The 9,292-nt window shown below is 47.4% G+C and overlaps 1 long non-coding RNA gene across 1 annotated transcript in view; it reads right to left on the bottom strand.

Moving 5' to 3' along the window:
* Positions 1-8,964, bottom strand: part of LOC309375593 — a 50,192-nt gene extending 41,228 nt beyond the window's left edge. Inside the window, exon 1 of the long non-coding RNA XR_014170971.1 lies at positions 8,865-8,964. This is a non-coding gene — a long non-coding RNA (uncharacterized lncRNA). The remainder of the gene's footprint in view (positions 1-8,864) is intronic.
* Between the last annotated feature and the right edge of the window lie 328 nt (positions 8,965-9,292).

Below are 9,292 nucleotides of genomic sequence, written 5' to 3' on the forward strand. Positions count from 1 at the left end.
GCCTGTATCGGCTGCCACTGTGGCCTCCGCGTCTGCCCAGGATCGCACCATCAGCCGGGTGCTCAACTGGGTGTGGAGGGGGTGGCCACAAGGGCCTTTTGCATCGGAGTTCCAGCCCTTCGCAACCAGGCAACATGAACTCTCAGCTCATCGCAGCTGTCTGCTGTGGGGAGACCGCGTCGTGATTCCCCAGGGACTCCGTCAGCGCGTCCTGGAGGCTCTGCACGTTGGCCACCCGGGAATTGTCAAAATGAAGGCGTTGGCTCGGTGTTACGTCTGGTGGCCTAATATGGACGATGCCATCACTGCCTGGGTGTCCGCCTGTCAAGCGTGCCAAGAGTCGAGGCCTGCACCACCGGCAGCTAAGGGACACACCTGGGAGACGCCAAAAACACCCTGGTCAAGGGTGCACATCGATCTGGCTGGCCCCTTTCACGGCCGGACCTTTATGGTAGTGGTGGACGCCTATTCCAAATGGCTGGAGGTCACCCTGATGCCCTCCACCACTACCGAAGCTGTCATCCGGGTGCTGCGAGGCCTGTTTGCAACGCATGGGTGTCCTGATGTCCTTGTCTCTGACAACGGACCGCAGTTCACGTCAGGCACGTTTGAGCGGTATCTTTTGGGACTGGGCATCCGCCATGCCCTAATGGCACCCTTTCATCCATCCAGCAATGGGCAAGCGGAAAGAATGGTGCGCTCGGCAAAAGAGGCACTGGCGCGCCTGGACCGGGGAGACTGGCATGAGCGGGTCGCCGAATACTTGTTCGTGCAACACATCACCCCTCATGCGGCCACAGGGAGGAGTCCTGCTGAACTGCTTATGGGCCGCTGCCTCAGGTCACCGCTCGACCGGCTACACCCGGACTTTGCCGTGGCTGAACCCCCAGGCTGTGCCAACGCGCCACGGTCATTTGTCCCAGGAAACCAGGTCTTTGTCCAGAACTATGTGGGGGACATTCCTTGGGTGCCAGCCACAGTAGTGGGAGTCACTGGACCTCGCTCGTACCAGGTGGCACTCGAAGACGGACGCTTGTGGCGACGGCACATAGACCAGCTTAGGCGCAGGGTTGGGGACTTGGACACTACCGAGGTGCCCCCAACTGCGCTTGCGGCTCCAGAAGAGACACGTACAGATGGCGAGGCCCCACCTACACCTCCCTCGCAAACTGCCACCGTGGAGCCAAACCAAGCCGCTTCAGAACAGACTCAGACCACTCCACTTGCGGAGGCTCCACCCACAGCAGCGGATCCAGGGGAGTTGGTTCCAACGCCACCTAGGGTCGCACCACAGCCTCAGCGAGAACTGTGTGGCCCTCCGGACTTGGCTACCAGTCCCCGGCGGTCTGGCAGAGTTTCCAAGCGCCCAACTTATTTAAAGGACTATGTTGTTGGACATGTATCACTGTTGGTCTAAGTATGGGAAATGTAACCGATATGCTTTTGTGCCTAATTGAACCATTACGCGTAGTGCTGTATATAAGGAAACCATTACGATTGTAACTAACGCCTTATCTCGGTGGGGAGGGGTGTTATGTAGTGTAGTTTCACCCTGGGCCAACAGGGGGATACTGTATATAGTTTTCACTCAGGTCTGTAGATAGTTTTCACTCAGGTCCGCGTCAGTTATTTTAGGCGGGAACCCTGGGCTGTTGTTGTTACAATGTTGACAGCCGGCTGCCTATAAAAGCAGGCCGGCTGAGCTGTTTGCAGTCAGTTCTATTCCAGCTTACAAAATAAAGAGCTACTTGAAGAAATCGCTGTGCCGGCTGCTATGTCAACCCACAACTTAACAGTAAGCCTCACTACAAACAAACAACTGGGACTCCACTCATGCACTCAGGATTATTCCATGGCAGCCAGTGCTGTAGTTTTACCTATCACATTTGACATAATTGAGTGACAGGTGTGTGTTGCCTGCCCAAAACAGCAGCATGGGCCAAATTTGCTAGTCTGGCCGATCTCATTTGCCCCCCTTGGCCAGAGATTCCTTTCCCTGCTGAAGGCCAAGGGACATTCAACAGTCTCTTGAGCATGAAAGGCCAGGCACTTGACGGAGCACCTTGCAGAGAGTGAACCACCAGTGCCAGCAGAAGCAGCAGAGCTGGAAGAAACTGCTAAAAGTTTATATTTGGCTAGTTTGATGCTCCCTGCTTTGGGTTGCATGTATAAAGTTTGTATGGTGGTTTGGACCTTAAGAGAGAATAGTAAAATAGGCCTGTGACTTACAGTTGTCCCTGAGATGCTGTGTTTGAGTGTGTTGGTTGTGTTTAGGGTAAAGAACATTTGGGACAGAAATGCCATCCCCCATAGCAAAAATCCAGATATCTTTGAACACTTTGCTTCAGATTTGTTCCTTCCTACTAGGCACTGTAAAAGGAGATGTTTTAAATTTATATGCATTTTTATTATTATGGGCTGTGCATAATAATAATAATAATAATAATAATAATAATAATAATAGTTTATTACTTATACCCAGCCAAGCTTTTTTCTGGCTGTACTTACTGTAACTTCATGGTGAGTCCTGGCACCCTTTTTTCCTAGGACAAAAAGCACTGCATGCAGCCAAGGTTGTGGACAGACCGTGACCTTAGAGAACCCTCACAGAGGTGAGGTGGATACAGATCATGGTAGACAACAAAGAACTGGGTTCAAATGGCTGCTTTGCCATGAAGCTCCCTGGGTCAGGCTGCTTTTTGTCTAACCTGCCTTATAGGGTTGTGTGATGTCAATAATTTTCCTTCTATGTACCCTTGAATAGGAAAATTTGAGTACAGATACGAATAGTAATAGTAGTAACCAGTGAAAGTGGCACGTTTTATTTCTCTTATTTTCAGCATATTTATACCAAGCCTGTAAAAACCAGAAGGCAATGGGGAAAGGAAATTGCATTCAGTGGGTGGGGGTAATCACATAAATAACCCAGGAATTTTAGGTAGACTTTAAAAGTACAGTTTCTAAATGGATGTGGATTGCAAAGGATAAAGTTTGCCAGGAGTCTTTTCGGATGGAACTTCACTTCAAGACTGACAGAGAAAGAGCACCACCTAGAGATGGTCGGAGGGTGGAAAAATCTATTTTACAACACATTCAAAGGGAAAAAAGGAAATGTTTTAAGTGTTCTGCAGGGACTGCAATTCATTACATAAGAAGGTCACCGTAAATTCAGAGAGAAATAAAAATATTCCTTCTAACACAGCCTTTGCCAACTCAGGGTCCTCCAGATGCTTGGGAGGCTGTTCTAACCTGTGCTCACATGACAGGAAGAGCAGGTGTGACAGTGCTGCAGCTGCTGCTTTCAGAGGACAGCTGGGCTGAGGCACAGATTGACTGGATGGGAACAGAATAAGAATACAGTGGTACCTCAGTTTAAGAACAGCCCTGTTTACAAACTATCCTCTTTACGAACTCCGCAAAACCAGCAGCAGTGTCCCGGTTTGTGAATTTTACCTTGGTCTAAGAACGGAAGCTGAATGATGGAAGGGCACCGGCGGCAGGAGGCCAAGGCCTCATGAGGGAAAGTGCGCCTCAGTTTAAGCACAGTTTTGGTTCTCGAATGGACTTCCGGAATGGATTAAGTTCGTAAACCGAGGTACCACTGTAATAAAAAAATTATTTATTATTCATACCCCGCCCATTGGCTGGGTTTCCTCAGGGGGTCTGGAGCTTGTGGGTTTCACAGAATCATGGAAGGGGCCCTAAGGGACATCCAGGCCAAGCCCCTACAATGCAGGAATCATTTGTCCAATGCGGAGCTCTAACCCACAACCCTGAGAAGAAGAGTCTCGTGCTGTAGTGACTGAGGTCATTAAAGAAACCCCCATTCCCCACCCAAATGCAAGTATCACTTCTAAATGTCACAGTCTGAAGTTTCTCTGATTGAGAAAGGGCCCAAATGGGTAGATAGTCAACACACAACTTGTGCTCTTTTTCCTTATGTGATGGCAACCTTATGCAGGTGATGGAAGAATAAAGAAAGAATTGGGAAAAGAAGGAGGAAATCAAAATATGAGGTAGAAAAACATCAGGAGGAGGAGGGAGAGCGGGCAACAGCAGCTGGCAATCCCATCGCCCATTGCACTTGCCCTGGGAGAGAGTTTGGGCTTTGCCAGAGAGTTGGAATCAGAGAGTTGCACAGGGCCTAGCGAGAACACAGAGAGCCAGCAGAGGTGTTCCCAGGATTATCTGGGAGAACGCACATAGCGTTCTCTTTGCATGTGTGTGAATTGCATGGTACAGATGTGACCGACATGCATGCCCTTCTGACAGGAATGCTCAATGGTGCATTGTGGAGGCATGATACAGCCCTACTGCATTTCCCCCTTCCTCTCTGGAAAAATTTGCTTCAGTGCATTTGCTTGGGAAATGCTTGACAACTGCACATTTTGTTATGTTTGCTCCCAAAAAACCCTTTTAGCTGGACACTGAAGTCAGGGGTCTTCACTTACCAAGGGTTAGGCAGGGATGGAGAACATGTACACACACACACACATACACACAATGCCCAGCAGAGGCACATTCAGGGCAGCAGGACCGCATCCCCAACACTGGGCGCTGAGCCTGGGGGTACCACAGGGCCTGGCAACTCTGACATAGTGAATTGAGCAGAACAGAAGGTGAGAGGCGGGGGGACACTGAGTTTTAGTTGTGCACAGGGCGCTGCTGCAATCTGAAAGACCAAAGTCCACTTCTGCCACCAGATGTTGCTGGATTACAATTCCCATCATTCCTGACCACTGGTCATGCTGGCTGGGGGTGAGGGGAGCTGGGAGTCCAACTACTGAGCTCACCACCCTGGTTTAAGCTGTTTGGGGGCCATTTTGCTACAATATGAGAAAACATGTATAACTCCCAACCCCTCTCAAAGCAAAAGGCTTAACAGGAAGGACCTCATCCCAGGAGCCAAACTGCAGAAATAGTAATGTCGATTTCTCTCTGTGGTAGAACCTAATTGGAGATGGCAGACATAGCAGGCATGAGTCAGTTCAGCATCATCTGGAGGAGAGGACCCCACATCTACCCATGTGGAACCTCCACAGTCAAAGGAAATATACCTCTGAACCCCCAATGCAGCAAACAGTGGGGAAAGATCATGCCTTTCTTGTAAGCTTCCAGAGGCATCTGGCTGGTGGCGGCTGCAAAGAGGCTGGTAGGCAAGAGGGGTGTTGCTTGGCTCCAGGAAGGCCAGGTTCAAGCTCCAACCCCAGTTCCAGATTTTGCACCGTGGTGGGTTCTGGCTTTAGAAGGGCTGTGACCACATGCTGCTTCTTCTTTTGTATTTTTATTAAAGATTTTCTTGATTTACAGAAGTATGTGTAATGTCTCTCTCTTGTAATTTTTCCATGTAACATTTTTACAAATCAGTTTCGTTTGTTGAGACATTAGGAAGAAAAGGGGGAGAGGGGTGGAGGGAGGGAAGATGGGTGGAGGTGGGGTCAGGTGGTTTCTATTTTGCTTAATGTATGTAGAGTTTGGTGTCAGTGTTGCTTGTGCAGGTTCTCTGCTGTTCACTTGTGTTCCTTTGGTGGTGAGAGAGGTTGGGGTTGGCCTAGGGTGTGACTGTTCATTTGTGGTTGTCTGTGGTGGTCTTTGTTTCCATGTGTGAGTGGGGTGGGTGGGTGTTTTGGATCAGGTTAGCCATATTGATTTGTATGCTGTTGGTGGATTATTGTCATTGTCTTGTTGGGCTGTGTATGTGATAAAGGGGAGCCATACCGGGGTAAAGGCGTCTTCTTCTGTTTGTCCCTGTGTCAGTTTCAGTTTATTGGTTAATTTTTCTAGTAGGGCTGTTTCTCATACTATTTGGTACCATCGGTCCATGCTTACTCCTGACAGGTCTCTCCAGTGTCTGGCTATGGTGTTTCTGGCTGCTGAAAGTAGGTGGGTTATGAGTTCTTTGTGGTGTAAATGGGCATTGTTGTCTTGGAAGATGTATAGTAGGCCCAATTCTGGGGTGATTTCTAATACTTGCTTAGTTATTTTACATATTTCTCGTATGGCTGTTCGTCCAGAATAGTTGGATTTTGGGGCACTCCCACCACATGTGGAGGTATGTGCCTGTGGAGGTGCACCCTCCCCAGCATTTTGGTGAGGTTCCTGGGTGTATTAGCACTAGTTTTCTTGGTGTTAGGTACCACCTGCAGGTGAGTTTCAGAGTGAGTTCTTTTCTTTTCATTGATATGGATTTAAAGGGGGGTTTAGACCATATTCTGGTCCATTGAGTGGCGTTAATCTCATAGCCTATGTCATTCCCCCATTGTTTTTTGATAGCGTCTAGGGGGTTTGTGGGATTTTGGAGTAGTATTTTGTATATTGCGGATACCATTCCTTTACCATGTCCCTTTGTTGTTAGGAGGAGGTTTTCAAAGGTTGTCAGGGGCCTAGTTGCTGCTTATTTTACTGTTGGGTTGTTTAACAGGGCATGTAATTGGTGTTGTGTTAACCAGGGCATTTGGGTGTCTTCTAGTTTGTCTTGTATTTCTTCTGTTGACAAAGGTTTTGTGCTGCATGGTGGAATAATGGGTGGTATGCCAGGGGAATTAGTGGGGATGGGGTTGGGGATAGTTTGCCTATTTCTGTTTCCCATGCTTTGAGCGTGGTCTGTGTGTACCTGTTAAGTGTTATGGGAATTTTCTTTAGTTTGTTTGGGAGGAGTGGGTATGCTGTGGTGCAGGTATTTCCAATTGTGTCCCTCTCTAGGTCCCTCTCTCAGCCCTCTATGACAGCAGCCTGGGCACAAACAATGTCTTATCCAGGATTTAAACACCACACAGCTGTCTTCCTCTTAAGCCCTCTCTCCAATTAAGATAATGGCGTTCTCTTCTCTTTTAGCAACCGAGGCCGGCCCGCTGATAAGAGAGAAACAAGGAGCAGTCTGCAGCAGTCTGGAGCAGGGCCAAATCTCTCAGAGAGTTGCCATAGCATGTAGCTGGAGCAATTATAAAATGCTTCAAAGACTGACTGGGTCAGTTAAGATAAAATATAAAGGATTAAATGAAGATTAAAAGAAATCCGAAGAGCACCGGTAAGCGCGTCTTACCTCGGCGCCATGTTGACTCCCCCTTCTAGGTGTACCCATTGTTTTCTCTCATCTTCGAGTATATATGGGATTATATGGCATATTTGGTTGGCAATGTAATACTGTATGCTTCTATGTTGGGGATTCCCCATCCTCCTTCTGAGGTGGGGAGGTGCAGGTATTTGGGGCTTATTCTTGGTTTTTTATGTGAGAAGATAAAAGAGTGTAGTTTTCTCTGCCAACTGCGGAGTTGGGTTGGGGGAATCCAGACTGGGAGGGTTTGGAATAGGTAGGTTAGTTTTTTTGGGGGGGGGGTCATTTTGAACATGGCTATTTTGTCTGAGAGAGTGAAATTCATGTTTTTCCATCTCTTTAGGTCTTTGTTAATTTGTCGCCACAGGGGTTTGCAGTTGTGGAGGTACAATTTATTGAGGTTTCTGGTTATTTGTACCCCTAGGTATGGTGACCTTAGTGAGTTCTGTTTGGGTGTGAGGAGGGGTGTTGAAGCACATAGCTTCTGACTTTGTAAAGTTTACCTGTAGGCCCGACACCATTGCAAATGTGTTGCGTTCTCTGATTAGGGAGGTTGTTGTGCTTATGGGGTCTGGTGTTGTGACCATTAGGTTGTCTGCAAAGAGCCCTAATTTATAGGTTCTGCCTTTTATTTCCACTCCTTTGATGTCTGTGGCTGCTTGGATTCGGATTGCTAAGTGTTCCAGAGCCAGTGATCACATGCTTGAAACACTTGTTTGTTTTCAAGCATGGGGAGGAACTTGAGGTTTTAAAACTTTTAATTCCCCTCAGGTGGTTTTGCACCTGCCATGCAATAGACTTCCTCTTTTAACCAACTGTTTGCAAGCTGGAATCTGCTTGTGGTTTTGCAATAAAAAAACCCTGTGTGGTTGCAGGGCTGTGAACTGCATGCTTTGTGTGCACTCATTTTATCTCAAGACTGTGAGCAACTTGAGTTCAGCTGCGGTCGAGGTGCTTGACTGAAGCCAGACCCTGGCACAAAGCACAGCTTTGGAGAAGGATCACGCGGACAGACTATATCTATGATTTGTGTCTATTGGAGCTTCCACAAGAGGGCTGTTTTGGGGTATAATTCAGTCACATTCCTGAAAATTCAGGTTGCACCATTAAAGTTGTTGTTGTCAACAACAACAACAACCCCTTTGTCTGTTTGCAGTAAGGAAACTGACCTAGAAATGCACTGGAAAGTGTGGGGTAAAGATTGCTTGGTGCAATATCATATAACATTCCCTGAAAAGAAATTGGAAGGAATTCTCATGGAATCTAACTTCCCCACAGACTTTGTGCAAACAAATCCATGGGGTCACGAAGAGTTGGACACGACTAAACGACAAAAAGAATTACCATTTTTAGAAGAACCATTAGCACTCAGCTTACTAGTTACTTGAAAAGGCAAATTCAATACTAGCTGCTATGTAATTTATTAAGTTCCTATTACTTTGATCAGAATGGATTTTGACTGAATCGTGAGATGCGGTTATTGGAGTAGTTTGCTGTTACCCCGACACTGTATCTCAAGGGAAACGTTTTAGAAGGGCAACACGTTGTCATCAGTATAAATCATTAACAACTGCTCCTCTTATTATTAATCTTATTTGTCATTATTGAATTGCTAATTATTAAATTATTAGTCGTCATTACAGTATTAACTTGTCATAAGTTTTTTTATTTTAGCACTTGCATCAGGAACATAGCTGTCAACTTTCCCTTTTCTTGCAAGGAATCCCATTCGGGATAAGGGAATTTCTCTTTTAAAAAAGGGAAACGTTGACTGCTATGATCAGGAACATAGTTTCCCGCCTTCGCTTACCTCCACACATGTAACCTTCTTGTTTTATGCTGTCTTGTTACATTTTGCATTTCTTTCCCAAAGGACAGCTCTGTTGCAGAGGGATCGTAGCCACGCCCCAGACTCGGAAGGGCGCCCAGCTGCGTTCAGTTTGCCAGGTAAGTCAGAGCAGTCTTTCCCAACCTTGGGTCTCCAGCTGATTTTGGACTACAACTCCCATCATCCCTAGCTAGTAAGGGCAGTGGTTAGGGATGATGGGAATTGTAGTTCAAATACAGCTGGAGACCCAAGATTTGGGAAAGGCAGCCCAGGTCCCTCCTGCCTCCGCCAACCTGGTGCCCGCCAGATGTGGCGGGGCTGCGGCGGCCAGGGGTCATCCAGCCCGACCCCCGAGTCAGGTGGCCCTCCAAGCTCTGCTCCAAGGAAGGAGCAGAGTCTGCTCAATATTC

This window comes from Podarcis melisellensis (genome assembly GCF_964234715.1).
Source record: "Podarcis melisellensis genome assembly, chromosome: 8".
Taxonomy (NCBI): Eukaryota; Metazoa; Chordata; class Lepidosauria; order Squamata; family Lacertidae; genus Podarcis; species Podarcis melisellensis.